Source organism: Tamandua tetradactyla, chromosome 18 (assembly GCF_023851605.1).
Source record: "Tamandua tetradactyla isolate mTamTet1 chromosome 18, mTamTet1.pri, whole genome shotgun sequence".
Lineage (NCBI taxonomy): Eukaryota > Metazoa > Chordata > Mammalia > Pilosa > Myrmecophagidae > Tamandua > Tamandua tetradactyla.
Window position 1 is genome coordinate 42,955,811 of NC_135344.1, and position 14,415 is coordinate 42,970,225.

At 35.5% G+C, this 14,415-nt stretch overlaps 1 long non-coding RNA gene across 2 annotated transcripts in view; it reads left to right on the plus strand.

Moving 5' to 3' along the window:
* LOC143662626 (uncharacterized) overlaps positions 1 to 14,072 on the plus strand; it is a 413,209-nt gene extending 399,137 nt beyond the window's left edge. For both annotated transcript variants that reach the window (XR_013165485.1, XR_013165486.1), the window contains 2 exons: positions 8,544 to 8,644; positions 13,982 to 14,072. This is a non-coding gene — a long non-coding RNA (uncharacterized LOC143662626). The remainder of the gene's footprint in view (positions 1 to 8,543; positions 8,645 to 13,981) is intronic.
* Positions 14,073 to 14,415: the final 343 nt, after the last annotated feature.

Here is a 14,415-nt window from a genome sequence, read left to right on the forward strand (position 1 = left end):
AATCTAATATAGTTGTGATTTAAAAAATCCTTGTAAAAGTATGGTGTTCATTTAGGAAATTGTATAGAATATATTCATTTATAAGAAAAGAAAAATTATAAAGTAATTTAACGTGTGAATATATCAGCTTTTATTTTCATTACCTTTCCTTTCTGTGATCCAGGAAAAATCCAAATCTCAACTTCACCAGAAGAGTTTACTAATCTTTCAAAACTATCAAAATATTTGAATTTATATAACCATGCCCGACCTTCACTACTAACTTATGTTAGAAATTAAACTTGATGCCATCTTCTTTGATTTCTCTTTGTGTCACATAAATTTTACTTCTTCAGTTGCACTCTAAACTCACTAAGACCGTGACTTTTATAAAAAATTCCTTGTGGTCTCCATAGTACTCTGAGAACACTCAATATATCATTATTATTTTAAAATTTATTTCAGCCGAAAATTGAACAATTATGAATAAAACAACTAGCTGCTTATTCACAAAACCAGCAACCACCCTGATTGTTTGCATTAATTGACTTTTGCAATATCATATTGATAAAACTTTGAAATGTGAAAACTAGATTTGAAGATAGGATGCTTAATTATAATAGTAATTGTTATTTTCATTGTCTTTATTTCTTACATTTATTGTTAATATACAATGTTTTCCCTGTAATATCATATAATTATTGTTCTAATTAAGTTATTTTTTGTATTTGACTCATCCTTGTTCAGAATTTGCTATCTGCTATCCCTGTCTTCTAGGAGCTCATAAATTATGGAATAATTTTCCTTTTTTTAATAAGGAACTCATTGTTAAAAACATGCTTATTCAGATGCCAATTGTGCAAAATAAATGAAAATAAAGTTCTTTGGGCTGAAGAAGGAGTTGGGCCCAACTGGCTCCTGGCTCCCGGCCCCACTAAAATTTGAAACTATACCATCACTGCAATTTAAAAATTGCTGTTCCATATCTTTCAAGGACTGCTCACATTTTACCTCAAATTTACCCACTAAAACAAGGGTATTTCCAGCCTGGCCTCTTATGTTCCCCATACTTCCAGCTTTACTTTCATACAGAGAGTAGCTGCTCAGTAGTGTTTTTGACTGGCTGTATTTAACTCCCACCTGACTCTTTCTTCCTCTCCCCCTGAACTGTCCTTCTATAAGCACCACCACACACATGCATGCATGCACACAAGCACACACACGCCCACAAATGCACAGTGGTTCATCATAGCTATGTGCCAAGCAATCATTAGGTCATAGTGCCTAAGATGTGATTTAGCTGGTTGTTAAGGAAGCCAAAGCTATTTAAGCTCACTGATTTGCAATCTGGCTATCTCAGTTGTTTCAACCGCAGAATCACATCAACCTGTGGCAATTCATTGCTAAATCATCTGCCTGCAATTGTTGATTTTGTAATCCACACCAACAGTGAAGGCTGAAAGTGGCTAAAATCACTGTGTTCTGGAAAGTGAAATGCACTGAGCATTCACATGAGAGAGACTTAATGCATTTGATGCTTAAAGAGCTAAATGCAAATTCAAAACCAAACCAAACAAAAGCTAAGAAAACCAGTAAGCTGTTTATATTCACCACACCGGCAACCATTCTGATTAAGTTTTCACTGAATTGGCAGTTGTAGTATTATATTGGTAAAAGCTTGTAAATACAGTAACACCTCATGTATCTGAAATGGCCAAGAATTGATGTTATGAATGACTGAATTTGTCATCATCGGAAACATTTTTTAATCATTTATATATGTCTTTCCCTAACTCAGTTAGCAGATTATATTAAAACCAACATATTCCTTTAGGATTGAACATCACCATTACGAATCAAATCAAGCAAACCAATCAAATTGATTGAGCCTTGAAACTTCTGGTAATGGCAGCAAAGGGAAGTGGATAAATAAACACTCCCACAGATATCAATTATAAAAATTAGGATAGAATATATTATCAAAAGTACTTAAAATCATTGGAGGATTTGAAGCAGAGAGAAGAGGAATGTTAACTCTCAAAAACAAACAAACTGAAAATAGAAAGGAAGATATCTGCAGATTTATGATTTTCTCATTTGAAGGTGTTGCCTATCCTTCAGTATGGCATTAGTGCAGTGGGAAGTTTTAGGGAGAAACAGGATATTTTCCATAGCCCCAAATTATCTCCCGCAAAATATTTATTTTTGGTGTTTTAAAACTATGCTACGAATTCTTTCATACTCTTCCTTCCAGAAAGTGGAGCTTAATTTAGCTTATCCTCCACCTTTTGAATGTGGGCTGGACCCACTGACTCATTTCTAACAAATAAGGATGGAAAGGAAAAAACAATAACTTTACAGTGGAGAAACAATCATGCAGCCTCATTTTAACCAAGTTACAAACTTAACAGCATCAATTATGTCATATTGATGTCATGTACACTACTGGTAAGATGTGTTGAGAAGGGCACTTCAACACTGTGCTATGCTCACTCAAAATTCATAACCCCAATATAACAATGAAAAATGCCAGACAAACAAAATTTGAGAAACATTCTATGAAGTATCTGACCCGTATACTTCAAAAAGTGCCAAGATAATGAGAGACAAAGCAAGACTGAGAAATTGTCCCAGATTGGGGTATACTTAAAAATCATAGCAACTAAATGCAATTGATGTACTGGATTGGCTCCTGGAACAGGAAAACGACATTAATGGAAAAAATGATGAAATCTGAATAAAGTCTATAGTTAATTAAAAGTATTGTGCCAATGTTAATCAATCATTGTGTATGATTTTGTTAACATTAGGGGCGGCAGGGTTAAACATATATGGGGGAATCTCTCTTCTCTCATTGCAGCTTTTCACTATGAATGAGCTGAAAACTCAGAGCCATCACTAATTTCTCAACTGTAGGAAGTCAGAACAAGGTTCATTATTAGAATGAATATAGAATAAGGTTCTGGCTCCACATCTGCACAGGTAGTTGCTGCTGTTTCTGTAATATGAACGTTGCAAGATATTTTGCTGATTTATGATTATATGGGATTTTGACAGCTTCACAGATAGACTGACACTTTGACCAGCATTAGAAGAAAATATTTAAGAGTTTGCAAAAGAAGAGTGACTTATTTCCTGACTGGCCAAAAGATCACCAAACCAGAGTGATGAAGAGTACAGGAAGGATACTTCCAGGTTAAATTGATGTAAAGGAAAGTGGCAAGAGGAATGGTGGATTTCTCCCTTATGCTCTGGATCATTGGCCTCCCTCATGCTCATATTTATGTTAAGATGTCGTAGGCTATTTTCCCTAAATCAGGGAGGGCCTCAGCTTGGCAAGTTAGAAGGAGTAAAGGTATTTGCATTTGAAGAGATAATCATTGAAAGGGCAAACCTTCTGGAAGGCAGATGTGCCTCTTTCTAAGGCAAATTCTTATTCTTATCAACCTATGCAACAAAGCAAATGAGTAGATGTGTGTCTAGAAATGATATATCACTTCATTAATTTAGGAAAAAAAATAGTAATTGTTTTAGAAGAGAGAGTGAACCAGGCAGAAAAAAAGGCAAGTAAAAAGGACTAAAGGAAACTAATAATATAATAAGTAATGAGAAAACAAAGACACATCTTAATCATAGAATTCCTAAGTTTGATAAATCATTAAGGTGGCTTAACCCTATCCATGTTATAGATTTACTGTTTTATAGGATACAGAGGAGAGGTGAAGGAATAGTCAAATCTCTCTGGCTCATTTGGGAAGTAAAAATTGCCAGTTGTGACTTTTTTAGGTCTTACAATTAGTAAATTATGGAGAAAGTTCTGTGGTCTCAATTTCATAATTCTTAGTCCATACTATGTAATGTTAGCCTAGTTATTGCATTAAAGAACTGTAAAAAATGATTCTTAATATGTACAGTAATGTACCACTTGAACTAGTCCCACCATATATTTTGGCTATGGAAACAACTATTTCTAGAGTTTTTCAAAGGAACATTTGTTCTTTTAAGCAAACAAATATTTCACCATGCAAACATTTTTGCAGACTGCCTTTATTCAAGATAAAGTCCAGTTTAGTCCATGTCTAATTAGCACACTGTATAAATAAGTGAAGTCTGCATTACCGAAACTTTTTGGTTGTTGATAAGGAGAAAAGTAGGGGTGGAAGAAAGAAAAAGAAGAAGAAAGGACACAAGGGAAAGAGAGAAAGGGAGGAAGTAAGTAAAGAGGTACACAAAGGAGGTGGTTTTAGTTTTTTAGGGACTAACAGACAGGTAATATGTTCATATATATTAGCTGATTTCTTCTTTTATTAATTCAAGCTTCAAAATTGTCCAAATTAAAAATAAAAAGTATTTTGAAGCCACAAAGCTTTGCAAAGAGAATGAGATAATGCAAAATAAATTTAATACTCAGATATTTATTATGCCTTCATATTGAGTTCTAATATATACAATGTCCAATGTGTAGCTTAGATCATGATTCCCATTTAAAAGATGAAGAAACTGAGGGACAGATGAAATTGCTGAATGTAAAGTAATAAAACTTGCTAACCTAAGATCTCCATTTAGTGTATTTCTTGTGCTAACTGTAGGTTGCAATAATAGGATATAATGATTTTGAGGCCTCAATATATATTGAGATTTAGTCGCATACCATATATTCACATACCGTATAATCATCCAAAGTATACAATCAGGGGCTCACAGTATTATCAAATAGTTGTGCGTTTATCACCACAATCAATTTTACAACAGTTTCATTGCTCCAAAAAATAAAAATTAAAAAAGGACATTGAAAACATCCCTTACTCCCTATTGCCCTATCATTTATTTATTTATTTAGTCTTTACTTTCTTATTCATCTGTCCATACGCTGGATGAAAGGAGTGTCTGTCAGTCACAAGGTTTACAAGATCTTATGGTCACACCCCAAAAGCTCTATACAATCATCATCAAGAAACAAGGCTACTGGGTTACAGTTCAACAGTTTCAGGTATTTCCTTCTAGCTATTCTAATACACAAAAGAAGCTAAATAGGAATATCTATATAATGCATAAGAATAACCTCCAGAATGACTTCTCCACTCTATTTGAAGTCTCTTAGTAACTGAAACTTTGTTTTGCTTCATTTCTTCTCCCTCTGTTGGGCAAGAAACCTTTCTCAATCCCGTGATACCAGGGTCAGGCTCATTCCTAGGAGTCCTGTCCCATGTTACCTGGGAGATTTACACTCGGGAGTTATGCCCCACATTGTGGGGAGGGTAAATGAGAGAAGCTATATCTGATTAACAAAAGAGGTTCTCTGGGGCATAATTATAATTAGGTTTACCTTCTCCTTTGCAGAAAAAGTTTCAGAAGGGAAAGCCCCAAGATCAAGGGCTTAACTTATTAAATTGGGAGTCCCTAATGCTTGTAAGAATATCAGGAATTCCACACGTTGGAAAGTTTAATATTTTCACTTTCCCCTGTCCTTCAAGGGGATTTTGCAAATACTTTTTTTTTATTTTCTGCCTGAATTACTGTAGGATGTATCAGATATTGCATTAACTGGTAAAAAATAACAAGATCTCATTCCCTATTCAAGGTTCTGTGTAATTATGTTATTTGAATAAACTGACCATACAGGTTAAGTTAGACAGTGGGCTACAGAAAATATAAAATTAAATATAAAATATAAATTTACAAAAATAAACACATCTTTCTTTGATCTCATACAGAAGGTGAATCCCCTATATTCTGTTTTATCTTAGTCCTAACCAGATCAACTTCCTTCATATCTCTAATTGAAGTTTGATCACTTTTTCAGCTTCTTTAATAGTTGCTATATGAGGTAATGCTGACTCTCAGAACTGCAGAACCCTAATTTTGTTTCTCAGGTGTTATACAGTGTTCTGGTTTTTTAGCTACCAGAATGCAATATACCAGAAATGGAATGACTTTTCAAAAGGGGAATTTAATAATTTCCTAGTTTACAGTCATAAGGCTGAGAAAATGTCCCAATTAAAACAAGTCTATAGAAATGTCCAATCCAAGGCATCCAGGGAAAGATACATTGGTTCAAGAAGGCCGATGAAGTTCAGGGTCACTCTCTCTCATCTGAGAAGGCACATGGTGGACACAATCATGGTTTCTCTCTTGGCTGGAAGGGCACATAGTGAGTAAGGCATCGTCTGCTAGCTTTCTCTCCTGGCTTCCTGTTTCATGAAGTTCCCCGGGAGGCATTTTCCTTCTTCATCTCCAAAGGTTGCTGACTTGTGAGCTCTCTTGGCTATGTCATTCTTCTCTAGCTCTCTCTGAATCTCTCATTCTCCAAAATGTTTCCTCTTTTATAGGACTCCAATAAACCAATCAAGACCTACCCAAATGGGTGGAGACATGTCATCACCCAATCCAGTTTAACAACCACTCTTGACTAAATCACATCATCCAGGGATATGATTTGATTACAGTTTCAAACATACAATATTGAATAGGGATTATTTTACCTTTGTGAAATGGGATTTTGATTAAAACATGGCTTTTCTAGGGGGCAGACTTCCTTTCAAACCAGCATATACAGATACCAGAGTTCCAGGGAACAATCAGGTTATACACAAAGAACTCAGCATTTAGAATTTAGAAAATACAGTTAAAACTCAGGAATAAATGTGACTGCCTTAAGAGCTTACAATCCAGGAAACTTTACAATAAACTTTATTGAACATTCTATACTCCTTGTTGATTGGCCAATCTCTGCCCACATTCTATCACCTGATAACCTATGCTCTTTAATTCAATTCTCAGAGTTTGTGTATTGTAGTTACACTGTATTAGTGATGCTTTACCGTATTTGACTTTTTGTTTCTGGCTTATTTCAGTTTACTTCTTATGTTTGCAAAATCTTATTTTGGAATTTATATTGAGCTATCACTAATTAATATTTTTGAGTAAAATACAATGACCTCCTCCATTGGGTATTGCAAGGAAGGACTCCTTTCTAAGAAAGGATTTTCCAGGAGAAAAAAAAAGCATCATAGATGTATTTGTCTCTTCCAGGATTCCAAAAACACTTTCTGCTTATGTCTAATGCAGCAGTAACCATGTTGTATGTATGTGTGCTAGGAACCCATTTCTTATCTCCTTCAACCATGTTTGTATCCTCAACTCCTTAAAACATGTCTCACAGAAAAATCCCGCATAAAGTAGTCACTTTGTGGTTGTTTGCTGGGTTACTGAACAGATAACAAATGGAATAACCATTCAACAGGCTAAATCTTGTTATTGTGCACACTTCAAAAATTCAATTTTATTAGTTACTCTCTGGACTATAAGATTCAGGCTACCATCCTAATTTAAAAGATCAATCAAAATGCAATTTGGTAATTTAAAAAAAGATAAAAATATCTGATGGTATTTATCTAGAAGGGAAATTCTCTTCTTGTTGGATCCTACAAAGTCAATGTGTGCATAGCAGACTTCAATGAGATTTCAAAAAATTCTCATGTTTGAGAAGTATTAAATTTCATCTGTTGGGATGAAATCCTTTTTTCACTGTACCAACACTATTTCCTATGCCAATGAGAAATCTCTGTTTTCTTTTCAATTAAGATCATACATTTATCATATTAGTTCTTCATTTCTCCTTTTTCCTTTCCTTTTATCATTTCCACTCTCTCTTTGTACCTTGATTTCTACCTCTGTACCGCCCTCCCTCTCTTCTTTCCTCCCTCTCTCCCTCACTCCCTCCCTCCCTTCTTTCCCTCCTTTCTTCCTTCCTTCTTTCCACCCTTTGTTCCTTCCCACCTTCTTTCCTTACTTCTGTAGTTCTATTCCAATAGTACTGAATAATGAAAAATGAGACCTCTAGTGAACCTCTGAGATTCAACTCAAAAATCACTTTGGTGAAAAGCCTACCTTTTTACATGACTTAGATAATGTCTCCTATTATATGATTTCGTAGAGCTTAGTACTTGTCTCTACTAGTACCTGTCACAGCTGAATAATTAAACTTGGGAAAAAGTATTTATATAATACATCCTATCCCACAAAAAGATATTTGCTTTTTCTTATAAGAACTCAGAAACTTGTTACTATGTATTCTCAGGAGTGAGCACAGGAACTTGAAATTATGAATACAGCAATATAAAGTGTTCTTTCTTCTTAGGGATATTCATGAAACTTCAATGTTCATCAAGTATTAGGGGAAGTCTATGAATGGAATATTGGATTTACATGTTTACAGATCCCAATTTTGGACCAGTTATTCATATCACTTACTGTGCTAGACATTGAGAGGTACAGATATCTAATTTTCTTGGAGGAGTTCAAAATATGAGTATGTGAGAAAGGGGACAGTTGTGTATACAAATAATTTGAAGCAGCATCGTAAGTGCCATGGGAGTTGTATGCTAGATTGAATGCAGTGGAAAATCCTGAGAATGACTAAATATTCTTAACAAGGGAGCTATATCAACAAATAAAGGCCAGATTTTGCTGCAGTCACAAAGAACCTTAAAATCTCCGTGACTTAAACCACAAAGGTTTTAGTTTTGCTCATATCACATGTCTACCACTCATCTCTTTTCCAGGTTGGCTTCCCTTCAGGATCCAGTCTGGCAGATGCTACACCATCTCAAACACTGCTAGCTGTGGTGACAGGAAGAAAAAACTCCTAGAGGGTCTCACACAGGTAATTAAACGTTCTGACTCAAAAGTGTCATACTATCACTTCTGTCTGCCGTACTTCAGCCAGATACAGGCATATGGCCCCAACCAATTTCAAAAACAAGTCACAGGCAACTGGGATTAAAAATGCCCCAAACTAAATCACCCTTATCCCCCTAAAATGTATCTTCCTGTATTTCTTTTCTTAATAAATGGCTCTACAATCTACCTAATTGCTTGAGCAGATGCCTAGATGATATATTTATCTTTCTTTTCTTCTCCCGCTTTCATGTAATCCTCAGGTTCCATATGTCAAATATGGCTGGTGGTAGTATATGTTCCCTTCTCTCTATTGACACTGGAAACACTACTGTCAAAACCTGATTCTTGGCATGATCACTGCCATATCTTCTAATTGGCCTTACTGTTTCAACTCATACCTCCTTTACACACATTTCCCAAAATTTAGCCAGTCAACATTTCTCAAAACACGAACTCATCATGTACACCCTGTAAAACCTTCCCATGGCTCTCCTGAAAAATACCAATCTCTTCACCACTGCTCTCGCCTGCCAGCTTCATGTCATTCTTCCACTTGGGCTTTGTGCTCTGGCCAAGGTGACCCATGTCAGGTCCATATTCTCTTCTGTAGTACTCTATCAGCCTTTCCCATCCTAATGTTTTGGACTTAGGACCCCTCATCCATTATATATCAGTTTGGAGGTCCTCAAAGGAGTCCTCCCAGACCACATCCATCCTCCTCGATTAGGTCAAGTCCTAATAGTCTATGTGTTTCCATAGCAAAAACTACAGCATAAGTAAATACTTGGGATTCGTTTCTTAATGTGTTTCATTACTTTTATCCCCTCCATCAGAAAAAAGAATCCATTTCTCTTTTGTAAACAGATTCCCAACAATCAGAGCAGTGATCTAACTATACCAGGTATTGAATAAACACGTGGTCTATGAATAGTTCTTTTTATAGGAGATTAACCCTCTTTGACTCCATCTGTTTCACCTCCAAATGATTTTTCCACAGTCTCAGCTGGACTCCTTGCTTGGGGTCTAAAGGTCTGCTTCCACTGCAGGCCAAACTCTTCTGAGGGTTATCTGAATTGTAGCTGCTATATTTAATAGCAGACTTCAACAATAGCTAAGAGCACACTGAAGCTCAGAGCTCTTTGAACGCATGAAGGACGGAGAGGAATGTGTCAATTGATATTAGAAATTACAATCGCCACCACCCACCAGCTTTAAAACTATGTCTAAAATCATTATAGCTTCAAATGCTATGAGGGTTTTAGTGCTATTATAAATTCTTTGATATCAATAATGATGACAAAAGAGCAAAATCAAAATCATGGAGAAAGAAAACAGAGGATAAAAGAAACTATTCTGTATTTTGTTCATTGCCCATACCACCACTATTTTTTTTTACTGAATGTTTTTTCCCACACCAATATAATGAATCTATCATTCTCAGTACTGTCTCCTGTGAAACTTATTTGCAAATAAACAAATACTGTCACAGAGTTAACATATTATGTCCTTACTTTAATGGTCTTGGCATTGGAATGTGAGAATATTACATGATGCATTCTCTCTCTCTCTCTCTCTCTCTCTCTCTCTCTGTCTCTGTCTCCTTCCTTCCCTCCATCTTTCACTCTTTCCCTCTCTCCTCTCCCTTCCTCACTCTCTCCCTCTCTCCTTCTTTCTCTCATTCTTCTGCAACAGTAGTGCTCTGGATCTTGGATGAATTGCTTTAACTGTGCAACATGTAATCTTTCTCATCTACAAATTCATTCAGTGCTTAATGTTCTATACATTTAAGCAAAGAGATTAGATCAGTGTGCACTAGTAATGTCATCCACTTGGATGTTTCATCTCTTGATTTTTCTCAGAGATTGTGCTTATTTATTCAGTTTCCTTTATACCTCTTAAATTGTGAACACCTTCTGTGGCATTAACTCATTAGTTGCTCTTCTACCTGTTTAAAAATCTAGTTGGTTTAAAGGAAAGATAATGGGTGTGAATGGGTTGCATTTGAAATGAAGATCACATGGGAAAGAAGGGTGGTAGGAATTTTGTCATCTCTGCTGACATTGCAACAGGTAAAGGTATTAGCCTTTATTTTTCTCCAAATTAATCCAAGATGACTCTTTATTTTCAATCTCAAAACTGCAGTTACTCAGATAATCCAGGCAAAAATTTCATGTTTTTGAACCGGACTAGGTGAACCTTATAATTTATATTTTTAGGAGAAAATAGTGGATTCTTTTGGCTTTTGTGTTGTTTCCATCTGTGGTTTAAAGTCTTAGAATTGCCTTAAATTAAAATTGCAGACAGAAAATTAGAGCATTCATATTTTGCCTTCTGTAGTGTAAGGATATATGTTGTATAAGAGAAGGTGCTACTTGAAATTGAATTCCTCATTAAAATACTACTAATAAGATTATTTTCACTCATTCCACCTCTATTTTCTGTAATATTTTTTTGCCTTTTTACCTATCCCAGACTTTTTACCTATTTTCTGTAATATTTTTTGCCTTTTCCCTAGTTCCTCCTTGATCTATGAATCTCAACTCAACTCTCCTCATGATATACATCCAAATCACTCCTAGACTAGCAGTCTTTCCATTCCAGTCACTCCAAGACCCTTCAGCATGGTTACATTCTACTTTTCCTCTTGTCACCTAGAAGCAGTAACCTTGGGAACTTAAGAATTTTTTTTTTTTTGCCAAAATTTGAGCACGGTCTGTAGTTTAAAAGTTGGCTTCATTTATATCATTTAATTCATCCTAAAATAGGTTAATAATATTTTATAAAAGGGGAAAATGAGGTTCAGGAAGATCAAATGATTATCATCATATAATTTGTAAATACATTGGTATAGGACTAAGAATTTAATACTTCTGAATCCAAATCCTAATCTATTTTTCATTATATTATAGCTGCCTTTTTCCAGCATAGTCAATTTGTACACTGCCTAATATAGTTATGTCTAGTTGATAAAGATGACTTCAGAAGTCAAAGGACAAAAACAATTGATTTCCTGTCACTGGGTCTAAAAAGCAGAAATATCCTGATATACCATTCCTTGAGATTGTGTAATATGATCGTAAAAATAAAAATATAAATCAGACAATTGACTGGAAAAGAGGAAGGAGGTAGCTGTTGAATGGGTCCTGAAATACCCCATTTGGGGAAAAAGAAATTCCAAACAAAGGGAAAGAGAAAACCCTGACAATGAGAAAAAAAAATGCTACTTCTTTTCCTTGACTTCCTGAAGTTAGAGGAGGCTCTGCAGTTTGTCCTTGATACATTATTATTTTTTTATGTCATTTTATTTTGAGAGCAGAGAACATGTGGAGCTGAGGACAGTCATTTGAATTCTGGACTGAGTATTTATACAGACTGAACGGGATAGCCTAATTACTTTGGGCTCAAAACAGGTGACTGTGGTAATGGGACATCCTATATGGAAGAACTTCTTACATGTTTACTTCTCTTAGATAAGATGACATTTATGAAACCAGAAACTGACACCCTGGCACCAAGCCATGGCCAAAATGGTATCTGCCAGGTTTCCATAGCAGCCACTGCATTAATAGCAGTTGTGTGTGTGTGTGTGTGTGTGTGTGTGTGTGTGTGTGTGTGTGTGATTAAATTCCAATGTCTCACTGTCTATGAAATTTACACAGTACTTATGCTCCCCACATGAATCAATGTGATGGATATTGCCAGGTATAATATATATCACCAAATGGGGCATTTACAAGATTCTCATTCTGAACTCTCTTTGCTGGCATCAGGAGAGACAGAGGTTACAGTGCAATTTCATGTAGAGATTCCCAAAGGAAGGAAACACTGAGGGCATTCAGTATCTTTGTCCCTCATGTTCCTTTTCCTGCCCTCATCCTTGGCCTTGATGAAAGTTAGAAATGGCTTTTTTCATTCCATAGAAAAGGTCGCCTTGATATTGAAGAGCAGTCAACGTATAGAACTTGGAGAAGAGTTTGTTGTGTCCCATATGAATGAACTAAAATCTACTTTTAGAAACATTTTCCCTATGATACAGTTTTTTTTTATTTCAATGGCCTAAAAATAAAGCCTTTCTTTATAATATGACTCATTTGCTGCCAATGTTCTAAAGACACATGAATGCAAATGTCACTGAATAATTTAATGGGACTATACAAAGCAAATACAGCAGTTCAAGTCCTTGCCAGTGGAGTAGAAGAAAACTGAACACAGGAAGCTTAATCTGCACACGTAAACTATCCTACTCAAACACGCAGAGAAAGAATTTGATGATTAGCCAGCAGCCACTTCTTATATATAGCAAACAAACCCAATTACGTGGGGAGGAATATTCAAGCATGGCATAAAAAGTTACCAAAGGGCCTGCAGAGATTCTCCCTGGAGCTTCTAAGCACAGATTCAGTAGCCAGTAATTTCCACTTTCTTAGATAATGTGCAAGGACCACTGTGCTGATTAGCTCTTAAATCATACTCTCTCAGGAAAAGTAAAGCTTTTAATTTCATTAATGGGCAGTGATGTGTCCCCAGTTTCCTGTTTTTCACCTTCAACACTTTCCTGGCAGTTGTAAGACACAGTGAGGATGTGTTTTTGTGTGTCTCTATGACTGTCTGTGTTAAGAATCAAGGTTGAGAGTTTGGTCCTCTGAAATCTATATTAAGACTCTTTATTAAATTAGTAAGAAAAGCTTCCCCTGTTAATGTCAATTTGGCATCAGTATTTGAGTTTGAATGATAGGGAAGGTGGTATTGATTTTTTCCCATTATCATCCATAACTAAAATCTTAAACCCTGCTGATACTTCTCAAGTTCTCTGTTGCACAAGTGGAAAAGAAAACAGAGAAAGAGAGAGGGAAAATGCAATTATTTGTCAATATATCTGTCTTTTAAAAATCACCTGCAAGCATCTTAAAAGAAGTCCATGCCTTGGTCTCCCTCTGGAATAACCAGGGACTATCACAATGCCCCAGTGTTTTGTAGATATCTAGTACAAACATAATTTTAGTTTTCACAATTCAGAAAGAAACATGTTTCAATACATAAAAGTGGAGAAGGAAATAAAAAAGGAGATAATTAACAATCTTGACTACTTAAAAATAAAATTTTCTGCAATGTGAGAAATATAAATAAAATCAAAGGGAAAGAACACACCAGAAAAAATAATTACCTCAAAAAAGGCAAAGTTTTGATCACCTTATATATAATGGGTCCATCTAAGTCATTAACACCCCAGTAACATGAATAAATAATTCACAGGAACGATAAAAATAAGTAAAAATGTTCAGCCTTACCATCAGTTAAGTGTGATTTTTCCATTTTTCAGGTTGCAGTTGCCATCAACTGATCCAACATGGCAGCAAATATAAGGGAGAAAAGGTGGCATTTATCTACAAGTGTCAGAGGAATAACTGGAGGTATTGGATATGGTATATAACCACTAAACAATGCCAGCTATTACATCTGTTATATAATAATGTAATTAGAGATTTTTTTTCTCAATTCTTTGCCTAACTTGCCTGTAAATTCACACACAAAAATAGACATTTTCTTGAGGATATATCTTTCTCTTGCACAGAGAATGAGATTCTATTTTCCTCTGGCAGATAGATAGAGAGAGAGAGAGAGAAGGAGATATAGATATAAATGTAGATATGCATATACACACATACACACACACACAACACACACACATGACAAGACTTCACAGATATATCTGCCTTTCTTCCCTCACACAGAGCATGGTCCAGTTACCTGCAT